This window comes from Rousettus aegyptiacus, unplaced genomic scaffold (genome assembly GCF_014176215.1).
Source record: "Rousettus aegyptiacus isolate mRouAeg1 unplaced genomic scaffold, mRouAeg1.p scaffold_m13_p_10, whole genome shotgun sequence".
Classification (NCBI taxonomy): Eukaryota; Metazoa; Chordata; class Mammalia; order Chiroptera; family Pteropodidae; genus Rousettus; species Rousettus aegyptiacus.
This window is the reverse complement of record NW_023416285.1, coordinates 53,300,439-53,314,245: the sequence shown is the minus strand read 5'-3', so window position 1 is coordinate 53,314,245 and position 13,807 is coordinate 53,300,439. Positions and strand designations below refer to the sequence as shown.

General features: G+C 37.6%; 1 pseudogene; it reads left to right on the top strand.

Annotated features, from left to right (window-relative positions):
* Positions 1–12,495, top strand: part of LOC107499301 — a 29,475-nt pseudogene extending 16,980 nt beyond the window's left edge.
* The last annotated feature ends 1,312 nt before the right edge of the window (positions 12,496–13,807 follow it).

Below are 13,807 nucleotides of genomic sequence, written 5' to 3'. Positions count from 1 at the left end.
AGAACATTTGCTGCAGCTTCAAATCTTACCTACGCCTTCCACCTCTGACCTGCAGAATCTAGTTTAAAGGCTCACCTGATAACACCAGGCCAGCATGTGCCAGCAGGAAGCAGGAATCTTGAAAGTCATCTTAAAATTCTGCTTGTCAGAGACAATATATGTTCTTATGTGTGACATTAAAATATTTAATTTAAAATTGTTTACTTCTTTTTTTCCCACAGCCGGGTGAGAGTTACAGAGGCTCCAGGGGACCATATTCATAACAATCAATTTTGCTGGCTCCTTCTCCACCATTTTTTCCTTCAGGCCCAGGATTTATTATTCCACCTCCTCCTCCTCCCCCTTATGACCCAGGGAGAATTCCACTACCCTTTCCTCCTCTCCCTTATGCCTGAGGATATCCATATCCACTTCTTCAACCAGTACCTTATTTGTCTGAACCTTCACTGTTCCCTAGGTACCCTTCAATTTATTCTCCCTACTTTACCCCTACACTCCAAATACAAACTACTGCAAGCTCTGCTACGACCACCACCACCAAAACAGACACTGCCAGCTCCCCGATTAAAGCTTCTACGACCCAGAACCTTTTAGATAAAATAATTTCCATTTTGGGTTGGGGATAAAATATTCCAAAAGCACTAAGCTTAGGGAAAAATAATCTTAGCTAGAAACTGAAACAACCAACACAAACCTTACGCAAAGTAAAAATTTAAAAGTTGAGCAATGTTTGATTCTCCAGTGTTTTCATGAGAACCACCAATTTATCTCAGGTATAACACTCAGATAAAGAGTAGTTCTACAAGAAGCCAGTAGCCTTGTGCCAGGAGGCCAAAGATGTAACTGGGGAAAAATAGTGAGACATCTGAACTTGCAGGTTGATAAAGCTAGAAGAAGAAGCAACAGTATGTCTCTTGAGTACCACAACCCATCATACAATTATGAAACATGAAATAACATGTTAATAAGTATTAAAATTAAGCTCGCCCAAGAAATGCCTCTTAACAAATTCCTGAGAACCACCTGATCATTACTTATAATTTGGCTTTCATATAATCTGTTCATTCCAAAGCAGAAAAGCCTTTCTAGAAAATTTAAATTTCAAAATGAGATATGAGGCACAAGTTTGGAATTTGGTATGAAAACCATTTTTCAAGTAAGGAAGACATAGATGGCTTTGGACATCAATAATAAGTAGCTGATGACTAAGATTTGCAAGTTTCCATTACTTCTAACAGTTAATTAAGGTTTTATGCAAAAGTATTATAATAGGGTTATTTCAAAAATAGTCTCATATCTTGAGAGCTATATTTTTCATACATTTTAGACTTTGAAGTATAGCACCACAGTTTTTTTTGTTGTTGTTGTTTCTTTTTACGGGTCACTTAAGTGCTCACTTTGTCTCCCTAGTAAGTCTAAATTTGTTTATATGTTTTTACTGCTATCTTTAATTCCATAGATAATTGTTGAACCTTTACCATAATATAGGAACTATTCTAGTAGTTGAGCAATCATCAATTATGAAGACAAAGTCACTGCCTTCATTAAGCTTACCTTTCGGTGCAACAAAAAAGTAGACATATGTAAATGTGATTTAAGAAGTGAGAATACTTTGAAAAATAACAACAATGAAGGGTGTATTTTTAAATATCTAAAGAAAAAGTATTCAAGGCAGAAGGGATCAGGCATGTAAAGGACAGAAGCAGCAATGAATTTGTGTTCATGAGGGCCAGGAGAATGCTAATGTGGCTCACTCTTAGTGAAAAAAGAAGAGAGTGAAAGGAGATATCAGAAGGCAGAGAAAGACCACATTATGAAGGACCTGACCAGTACAAAAAAAAAAAAGATAGGAAACAAGAAATAAATGATAGATTCAACAGATAGCCGACTGCAATCTATCTAATAGATAAGAGCCCTTTCCGCTATGTCAATAGAGTCCCTTCTATGAGCAAGTCTCCTTCTACCTTGGAGTTTTCCCTTGAATCGTAAACTAAATATAGCTTCTTTATAACACACAAAGCTTTTCCTATAAAACTGCTCTATTCCACTCACTATAAACCGCCCGTGTCCAGGAAATTTGACCTGCTGCACTTAGCCACATCCAGATCCTTCTACTACTGCCCTTCTTTAATAATTCTTCTGATTAGCAGTTTTTATCATCTCCATTTTCTCACCTAAGCCACAAACCTCTAGGACATAATCCCTAGCCTCCTGAGCAAGTTTTAAGCCCTGTTCCAATTTTTCTCTCTGTTCCACCCTAGTCACATCCTGCACCATGTTAACCCTTTTGTTTTCAATCCAGTTAATTACAAGTTTTATAATTACCAACATGACTTTCCATGACCCACTAACATCACTTAAGCTTGTCACCAGCAGGCCATTTCCTTATTATAAACATCCCAAAAATTCCTTCATCTCAAATCTGGAACTCTAGAACCCTCTTCCCTGGTCCAGTTTTCTGTCTTTCTAAATTTACCTTCCCCTCTCTAGATTAAATATCCTCTTCTGCCTCACTAGGCTTTTTTAAGTCCTCCTGATTTCTCTATATACAATTACTATTTAGAGCTCACTTCTTTCCATTTTCTACCTGGATCCCAATGTTGAAAAAATTATATAGTTACACATGCTAATCAATAAATATTTTGAGTTAGTAATAAATTGACTACAACACTTAATAACAAGAACTAAGTATTGTAAACCTGTTCTATGCTTGAAACTATGTAAAATAAAAATGCTGAAAGATGATAGATAGACAGATACATACATACATACATACATACATACATACACATATACATGACAGATAGATGATAGATAAATAAACTATGTACATATATGTAAACTTTTCTATAATACATACATTATATATTAATATTTTCCTTCTTCAGATGAGGTTCAGAGAGCTAAAATAACTTGGCTAAGAACAAGCATCTCTAGTGACAGAGCTAGGATTCCAACCGAAGAAGATCCAGTTGACATCCATGTTCTTTACACACTGCTTACAATTTAACATTCTCATTTTGATTTCTGTGTGATGAGTAATTTTCACTGTTTACTCTCTCTGCTCCCACTCCTAGGTCAATATTACAGAGGGAGATCACAAATTTATGCTTTCTAGACAAGCTATATATTCTTGCTACTTACTGCAATAAGTATTTTATTTAATCCCTCTTCCCTTTATTGTGAGCAGCCCAAAAGTGAAAGTGAATATTGCTCATCTTTATAAATATGCAAATTTAAATTATGGCTATTTTGTAAATGAAACAAAATTACACCTTGAACTAGGACAAAATGACATCATAGGGAAGACACCATGTATATACTCATTCTTTTTATCTTAGCTGAGTACACAAGATCTTGCTGCGTCTACTCACAAGGATGAAAAACAATCTCACCTTGATTCCTGTTAGATACTTCTTATTTCATTTACTAACAGTTCTAATGGGTAATGTTTACTTCATAATGACAGCCTTCTGAGCGTGCCTCCCCAAGAGTGTTATGTGTTATGTTCTACTGTGATGTCATCCATCACTGCCAATTATGGACAATATGGATATAATAACATCAAGATTAATGAGCCTTCAGAATATCTCCTGTGTGATAAACAATCTCTATTTGCCACTGAAGAATCATATAATCAAATAGTGAACTTAAGATATCCACAGATATTCAGAAAATCCTCCATGTATATAGATCAGAGTGGACTTTATGAAAATATTTATTCTAAGGAACCATTTTGAAGGAATGTCAATTTAGAGAACTCTTAAAGTGAGAAGATGAGTTTAAATGCCAAAGCAATTCTAATTACAGCAGAAATCCTAGTGTCCTAGAAAATCTCTTTTCCTCTTCTTTTTGGACATACAGCTAGACTACATTTCCCAACCTTCCTTGCAATTAGGTGTGGCCATGTGCCTGAACCTCAGCCATTGGAATAGGAGTAGAAAGTGATGCATCCCTTCTAAACTAAACCCAGCCATAATCTTTCCCATGTATTCCTTCAGGATCTTTCCCCCTTCCTGCTGTTGGAACACTGATCCCAGGGATACCTTTAAAATCACCTATTGAAGATAATTGAGTTATCTTCATGTTAACAATAACAGTTGCGCATCATTCTTGAACTCTAAATGACTCTGTAAACAAGCCTTTCCAATCTTAATCCTACAACCTATGGTGTTAATATAAAGTCATATGAGCAAGAAATTCGGTTCTGTTGTCATGAGCTACTATATTTTGGGTATATTTTTTCCCTGAAACTTTGCCGACTCTAACACAGAAATTGGTAACAGAGAAATTTTGAAATAGGGTGCTGCACTAAGGAGAGAGAAAGACTAAGAAATGGTTTAGCAACCAAACAGCAGGTGGTGAGGATATGGAATAAATAGAAGGAAAACAACAAAAGTATATTACGCAGTGATAAAATGTGAGTAAAACTGTGACCTGGAAGATGAACCATTCATATGCTTATTGAGCTTGTAATTCTAGGAAAGAGATTAGAAAAAAAACAATGTTTTCTTTCCTCATCTCCTTGGCAACATTTATACTGAGTGTCAGATAATTTATTCTTCAAGTACATCTATATATATATATATATATATATATATATATATATATATATATATATATGAAGTCTTTTCTAAATACATTGTAAATTCCTAGAGATAGAGAGGCAGATTGATGCTGAGATACATATACTAGCTTCTGAATTCTTCTTGGTGTTTAGTAGCTAGTTATAACTAAATAAATAATTAACAATTGTTTTATTTTCTGCACACTAAAGATTATGAAGGAGTCTAAAACTAAACTGGGTAAGAATTTACAAAACTACCAAAGAAGGGTGGATTTATAATGGACAGGGACTAGTGTTATTTCTCATCTACAACAAGGAACTCATTATGAGGGAAATGCAATCTATCATTGGCTGTAAAAGTTTATAATTGGTCCACAAATGCAAAAGATCATCCAAAAAGTAGTACAAAATTGCATGAATTGCACCATATACAATCCTAAAACTGGGCCACCTCCAATAATAAACAGGGTACAAACCCAAGGGACAGAACTAGAAAATGATTGACAAATAGACTTTCCTGTTATCCCAAGGGAAATTTAAAATATTTGCTTGTATTTGTGAACACCTTCACAGGATGAGTCAAAGCTTTTCCACACAGGACAGAAAAGGCTTCTGAGGGAATGAAGGTCTACTAAAAGAAATTATTACTCATTTGAGGTTACAACTTTGAAATCAAAGTGACAACAGATGAGCCTTCATAGTCTAGGAAACACAATAGCAATCTGGGTCCCTCAAAATACAGTGGAAGTTGCATGCTTCATGGACACCCCGTTCTATAGGAAAACCTGAAAAGATAAGTCATATCTTTAAAAAGATAACTTCCAAAATATGACAAAAAAAACAATTTAACATGGCAATAAGGCCTTACCACTTGCCCTGCTTAAGGTGAGAGTGGCCCCCAAAAGTATGCTCCAATTGAGCCCTTAAAAATGTTATATGGGAGACACTTCTTGAAGACTAAAATTACTATAGCCTTTAAATAATAATAAAAGACTTAGATATTACAAAATGTATGCAGTCTCTAGGTGCTACCTTATCTGCCACGCATAAAAGTATGCTTCCAGATGGTGAATGTTCCCAACAGATATTCCCTTGCATTATGTGAGGCCAGGACATTGGATCTTCCTCAAGACCTGGAAAAATCAACATCCCAAGGCACAACTACGATCTAAATAAAACAGACCCTATGAAGTTCTTCTAGTTACACATTTTTCGGTCAAGCTAAAAGAAGTTATATCTTAGATATTTCACAAGATAATACCTATTTCTAGCCAGGAGCCTCGTTATCCTCTTTATAATTCCCAGAGTTTATCTTTAAGAAGCAGGAAAAAGCAAGAGGACCCTACCATCCTAATGCCAGATGAACCTGAAAGCCCACCACTGGCTTTTCAGCCCCTAATTACACTTATAAACTCTTAATTGATCATAAATTGTTTTCCAAAAGAAACAGAGAAACTGAGACCCCAATTGCTTCTGCCCCAGAGTTCAGACCAGGCCTGTATAAACCTAAATTTCACTTACAGCTAACCTTTATTATGGCTACTCTACTAATCCAATCATTTTATACCAAACTCTTTTAACTTACTATTGTTCTGTTGTTTCGAGTTAAGCAATGTGTTTTTGCCTTACTATTGGTGATATTTGCTTGTATAGTCCTAGTATTCTATTTTATTATGCTTGCTAAAGGATTAAACAGTTTCACCTGCAAACATTAGTGTTAGATTTCATTTTTCCCGATAAAATCTTTTTCCTTCTCACTGAAGTTTTCCTATTTACTGATCATACACTATACGTCAATATTTCAGTATTTCAATATTTCAGTCCTAATGATCACCCATATAGGCCTGCCATAGAAAGGCTGAGCAATAGGCTAGATTGGCTAATTGTTGGATCTGCACCTGCTGCAACTACATGGAAAATGAATCTAACCCTATTGGTGTTCACCTTATTCTTGCCACTCCATGAACTCAGACTGGGAAAATGTCAGGGTACATCTATCAATATGTAGGGTCACATATCGATTGGGATTTGGGCTCAGGTTTGGATGGGCTGATCATAATTCTACAGACCCATCTAGTTGTTGGCCTGAGTCAGTAGGAAACAGTATAGTCCATGCCTTTTAAAGCTGCCCTCTGTTACTAGAATGTATATGGCTTTGGGCTCTTTTGGGTCTCTGAACCTTAATATATATTGAAAGTTCAGACCTGAGTACAGTACTACATCAGGGAGTCTTGTTCCTGTTAATAATGAGACAACCAATGAGTACACCGCCTTCAAAATTTCCCTAAGATGGGGAGATAGGCTGTTTAGTGGCACTACCAACTGAGAAGCTGAAGTTTTAATATAACTCAGAATATGTTTGAAATAGACTTCCCCTAGGGAGTTGCTTGGGACCTAGAACTGAATAGTGTGACATTTTGCTTGAACTGTACAAATTCTACTAACCCTAGGCCCACCCTGCCAACTTTAGTTTATCAAAATTTCAGATGCCATTTCAATCATTCTCACAACCCTCAGAGGCCTCCTGGACCTCCTATCATCACTTACATGCTGAGGGTTTCACACCCACAGATTGTCATGGCTGGATAACAGCCCATTAGACCCAAAAACATTTGCCCTGAATATGACCCACAGTAAGGTTTAACTTTGAGAAGCTACTAACTGCTGTTTTTCTTTTCTTTAATATATTTTTTTCAATTATAGTTGGCATTAAATATCATATTAGTTTCGGGTGTACAACATGGTGATTAGACATCTATGTAACCTACTCCAGTAAATCTAGTACCCATATGAAACCATATATAGTTATTATAATATTATTGGCTATATTTCTTATGCTATAATTCACATCCCCATGACTATATTGTAACTACCAATATGTACTTCTTAATCTCGTCCCCATTTTCTCTCACTGATCCTAATCCCCTTTCTATCTGGCAACCATCAAAACGTTCTCTTTATGTAAGAGCTTCTTTCTGTTTTGTTTGTTTATTTTGTTCTTTAGATTCAACATGTAAGTGAAATTATATGGCATTTGTCTTTCTCTGCCTAAATTATTCCACTTAGCACAATACCCTCAAGGTCCGTCCATGTTGTGCCAATGGCAGGATTTCATTGTTTTTTATGGCCGAGTAGTATTTCATTGTATATATGTATCACATCTTCTTTATACATTCATCTATTGATGAATACCCAGGTTGCCTCCATATTTGGGTTATTGTAAATAATACAGCAATGAACATATAGATTCACATATCCCTTCAAAGTAGTGTTACAGGTTTATTGGGATAAATACACAAAAGTGGGATTATTAGGTACCTCCTTGTCTCTTATTATAGCTTTTTTAAAAAAACTTGATTTTGTCTGGTATAAGTATTGCTGCTCCAAATTTTTGTTGTTATTTGTTCCCATTTTCATGAAATATCTTTTTCTATCCCATTACTTTCAGTCTTTGTGTGTCTTTAGATCCGAAGTGAGTTTTATGTGGGAAGCACATGTAAGGTTCTTGTTTTCTAATTGATTTAGTCATGCTATGTCTTTTGATCGAAGCATTTAATCAATTTACATTTTAAGTAATTGTTGATATATATGTAGTATTGGCCATTTTATTATTTATATTTTTCATCTGTTTTTTTAATTTTTCTTCCTCTTTTTCTTAAAGAAATCCATCTAACATTTTCTCTAATACTGGTTTGGTGGTGATGAACTCCTTATCATTTCCTTGTCTGGGAAGCCTTTAATACATCTTGTGATTCTAAATGATAGCTTTGCTGAAAAGAGTAATCTTGGTTTCAGGTCCTTCCTTTTCATCACTTTGAATATTTCATGTCAACCCCTTCTGGCCTGCTAAGTATCTATTCAGAAGTCATCTGAAAGTCTTATGGGAACTCCCCTGAAGATAACTAATTGCTTTTCTCTTGGTGCTTTTAAGATTCTCTCTTTGTTTTAACCTTTGTTTTCAATATCTTGCTCTCTCTATTCTCCTTCTGGTATCACTATAATGTGAATGTTGTTATGCTTGATGTTGTCCCAAAGGCCCTTTAAACTACCCTTATATTTTTCTTTTTTTTTCTTCTTGCTGTTCTGAGTGGGTGTTTTCTGAAAACTTATCTTCCAAATCACTGATTCCATACTCTGCTTCATCTAATCTACTGTTGATTCTCTGTAATGTATTCTTCAATTTAGTTATTGAATTCTTCATTTCTTATTGATTCTTTTTTTATATAATTTCTATCTCCATTTGTATGTTTTCTATCTCTTTGTTAAAGTTCTCACTTAGTTCATCTACTCTTCCCCTAAGATCATGGAGCATCCTTATAACTAGTGTTTTGAACTTTGTACCAAGTAGCTTGCTTATTTCCATTTCATTTAGTTTAGTTTCGTTTAGTTTCGTTTAGTTTCGTTTCGTTTCGTTTAGTTTAGTTTAGTTTAGTTTAGTTTAGTTTAGTTTAGTTTAGTTTAGTTTAGAAGTTTAGTTTTGTTTTGTTTTGTTTTGCGGAACTTTGTTCTGTTCTTTCAATTGGACCACGTTTTCTGTCTCCCCATTTTGACTACCTCCTTTCTTTGTTTCTATGTATTAGGTAGAACTGCTATATCTCCCAGTCTTAAGAGAGTAGCCTTATGTAATAGGTATCCTGAGCAGCACAGTGGCACAGTCTTCCCTGGTTACCTGAGCCAGGTGTGTCCTTTGTATGGGTTGTGTGTTCACTTCTGTTATAGTTAAGCTTGGTTGCAATCTGATCATCAATGGGAGGGGCAGATCCTCAGCCTGGGTGGTTGTGAGAACTGGCTGATGAGGGGCTGACCCTACAGTGCAGCATTTGCTTTAGCAGGGTTTTGCCCAGTATGTCTTTTGGGTGTGTCATTTTTGGATGCAGCCCTGGGTAGTACTCTGGCTTGGGTGTGCTGGCCTCAGAGGCTCCTGGAGGGGCACTCCCACAGGCCAAATTTAGCTGCAGCCTGACATGCCCGGGCTATCTGACATGAGCCACTAAGCAACCCATACGTGGGCACTTTCCACTTGGTTCGAGAGGCCAAGCTGCAAATCAAAGCAGGCTGCTGATAGTGCCAGGCTTGGGGCTATTCAGCAAGAGGTATGGGATGTGCCAAGGCCAGATGCTATTTATTTGAGTTTTGCAAACCTTTGAGATACTTTATGAAAGTATGTAGCATGAGACAGGCCATTTGTATGGAAAAGCCTCTGGAGGTGGCTTGGGTGGGGTAAGCTCTCAGGGAATCAGCAGGGCAGGATGACCTGTTATCCAGGCTTATGGAGACTCAGATATCTTGGCAACCTGCTTCTGAATGCTGGGAGAGGGTAGGGCTCAACAATAAGACAATGAATTCTCCCAGCACTTCTGTTTGGAAGAAAGCTGCCCCTCCAGCCCTCATCCTGAATCCAGACAATTCAGTTCTTCCCCACGTGTCTCTGATGCCTTTCAATCTTCTGCCCCCGAACTGAAGCTTAGAGCAAGTGAGGCCATCACCAAGTAAGTTCACGTGTAGGCCCCTTAAGAGGAATGTCTGTGACTCCAGCCACTCTCGTCTCACTCAGCCACAATTTCACAGATTTTCACAGACAGATGATATGGCTCCAACTTTTACCACATCTTCCTCTTATCATGGTGAGGCACTTGCATAGTGCTTGCGGCATTGCCTGAGACATACAACCTCACTTCTCTGAGACCTTCAACTAAAATTCCTAAATTAGACTCCTTCTTTTCCACTGCATTTCAAAAGCCCAAGGTTAAAATAGGCATTTGTGATTTCTCACTTGTCTTCAGAATTGAAGCACCAGTAATTTCATAATAGCTCCCTCAGGAATTGGTCGTATCATATATAGAAGTTTATTCTAGTTTATTGGGATAAGCAATCTAGAAAGGTCTGTCTGCTACATCCAATTTTGATACAAGAATCCTGGAAGGCCACTGTTTCTGCTATGGAACATCGACAAACAGCTAGTAATTTTTTTATTGAAATGCTATTACAAAACCAACAGGCACTAGCCATCTTGACAGCTGAGGTTGGAGGGATTTGCATGTTACTAAAAAAAGTTGCTACTTTTATAGTAACACCTCCAGACAGGTTGTAGAGCGTGTATAGATATAATAAAATGAAATATTAAGATACTGGCATAAACAGAAACTTGGTCATAAATAGGCGTTCTAAACCATCTTTTCACCTGCTTGCTTTTTAGAATCAGGTCCCTCCTGAGATCGGGATTATAAATGCTAATGATCTTACTCATGTTAGAATTAAGTAATTTGGTTACTCTCAAAGTTATTCTGGCTTACTTTAATCAATATTTTGCAGTTAGCCTTTCCCTATACCAATTTATGGTTCTCATACCTTGCTCGAGTCTCAATCAAGGTGTGTAAACTTGAATGAGTATATATAACGAAATGCAAAGCAATTTTGTTCTTCAAATCCTGATCATCCCTGATCAGCAGGGAATAACTATCAAACCCAAATTTTCCTTCTCCCCAATGATTATCACTACTGTCATCATCATGTTCCTGTCCTAGAAGGCATAAGGACAAAAGTTACAGTTTGTTTTTTGTCTCATACTAGGGTACCGGTTTACTCCTGCCTCCACTGTTGCTATGGTCTCTGCATATACGTTAAGCAAATAGAGTGCCCCTTCTAAGGCTCAGAGACCATCGCTGACATGGTGAACGTGGGAGATCTTAAGAGCTAGAGAAGAGGGGTGCAAAGTCTGAACAAATCTGGCTGCCTGAAACCTAATCCACCATCTTAAGTGAACCTGGACACGACTGCCCTATTTCCCTCAAAACTGAGCAATAAGAGGCTCCTTTTCTCTCGACAGGATAGCCACACTGGCAGTGCCTGCAAGTGCACCTCCTGCCACTCCAATCCCAGGCCCCTGCTGTGGCCCCAGCCCCAGTTCCAGGATTAGCCCCAACTTCAGCTCCAGAGTTAGCTGAGGTTTCAGCTTCGGTTCCAGGTCCAGTGCTGGTTCCAGCTCCAACTCCAGCTCCACCGTCATCACCAGACCCCCACAGCAGCTGCTATGACCACAGCCTGGGCCATACCGCACCCTTTGCAGCAGCACCAATCTAAAACCCCAGCGCAGTCTCTGGCTTGTCCTGCTCTACCAGGCCTCTTCTCCAGTGGCCATGTGGAGAATGACAGCTGCACAGTCATTTTGGCCTCCATCGTGGACAGCCAGGAGCGATGCAAAGAAGGCACTGCCAAAGTTATCAGAACCTTGCTGAGAATAGTTGACAAGCACTCAGTGGAAGTCAACAATTGCTCTTTAGTACCACACTATGAGTCAGAAGATGAGGTTGTTGTTGACATGAAATTTGCTAAGAACATGTATGAATTGCACAAGAAAATTTCTCCAAATGAGCTCATCCTGGGCTAGTGCTCTATAGGCCATGACATCACAGAGCACTCTGTGCTGATTCATGAGTACTACAGCCCAGAAGCTCTCAACCCCATTCACCTCACTGTGGACAGGAGCCTCCAGAATGGCCGCATGAATATCAAGGCCTATGTCAGCTGGGAGGACCATGGGAGTGAGGTTCACATTTCTGACAGTGAAATATGCCTACTATGACACTGAATTAATTACAGTTGACCTGATCATGAAGACCTATTTTATCCTCAACTGAGTGATTGGACGGACTCTCAAGTGACTTGCAGCAAGTAGCAGGGTCAACTGGCATCCAGGGTGCTCTACACACAGTGTTGCATATGTGGAAGATGTACTATCTGGAAAGGTGTCAGCCAACAATACTGTGGGCCACTTCTTGATGAGTCTGGTTAACCAAGTACCCAAGATTGTTCCTAATGACTTTGAGACCACGCTCAACTGCAACATCAATGACCTACTGATGGCGACCTCCCTGGCCAATCTCACACAGTCACAGATTCTCCTCAGGGGGAAACTTGTAAACACGTGATTGGACCCCAAGTAGCACTCTCGCCATGCTGGGCCCCAACATTTGAACTCAGAACAGAGTGAAATAGAAATAGGTTCTTGTGATTTGAGTCACACTAAGGCAGTCAAATGCTTGTGACTCTAAGGAAACATGGCCTCACTTTTGCAAATGGGAAAAAAAAAGATTGAGGAATGAATAAAAAGGTAAGCAGGGAGGCTGAGATGTAAGGGGGCTATAATTGTAAAACCAGTCCAAACTGGCTTTGTCTTGTTTCTAACAAGAAATTAAGTTGTTTTTCAAAAATAACAGACAAGACCACAAATCATGCAGTCAGACATGCACATTAAAGAAATAATTCACGCTAGGGTAACCTTTCAATATTACTAGGTTGAAATCCACCATGGACTACATATTAAACCCCCGATTTCAAACATGCAGTGCATAACAAGACATGATGCCCTAGCACCTGCGTACTAAACTCTCATTATGCTTTAATAATGTAATTCTATGGAATACACATAACCTCCCTTAGATTCCTTCTTTAAGTACAATCCAGAAACCCTTGGTCAAAGAGACAGCTTTTAACATTGTCTCTAGTCATCATGCTGGTCGACTTAGCGATAAGTTTTTTCTTTTCTCAAAAGAAAAAGTACTGGCATCTGCATGCATCAGGCAGCAAGCCCTTGCTCAGTAACAAGCAAAATAAATTATCTAATTAACAAAAAAGATTGTCAGACCTAATTTTTAAAAATTATATATTGTCTACAAGAGATTTTCTTGAAACATGAAGACACTGGATGATTGGGACATGGGGAAGAATAGAAAAAGTATACCATGAAAAACACTAGCCATAAAAAAAAATCTGTAACTATAATAATAGCAGGTAAAATAAATTTAAAGACTAGAAATATTACCAAAAATAAGAAGGCACATTTCCTAAAGCAAAAGAAGTAAATCAACAATTAACAATTTTAAATTTGTTTTAAAACATAGCCTCTAAGTATATAATGCAAGAATTAACAAAACTAAAGAAATAAAAGGGCTGTTGTAACAAGGGAGCAAATATAAATCACTGACTTTAATTCTGCTAGATACAGATTTCTTTAGAAAAAGTTTTTAACTGTTAAATAACTTCATTCACTAACAATAGTAAGAGTCCACCAGGAATCTGAATTTCCTGTCATAAAGATAATTGTTACTTTAGGTATTGTTCTACAAAATATCAAGTCACGATCTCTTAAGGTCATCTTTTAATTAAAATTTCACTTGAGTACACTTTTTGTTTTTTAAAGAAGTGTGCTTCCGCCTGCTTTGGACACTCTAATTCTTTGTT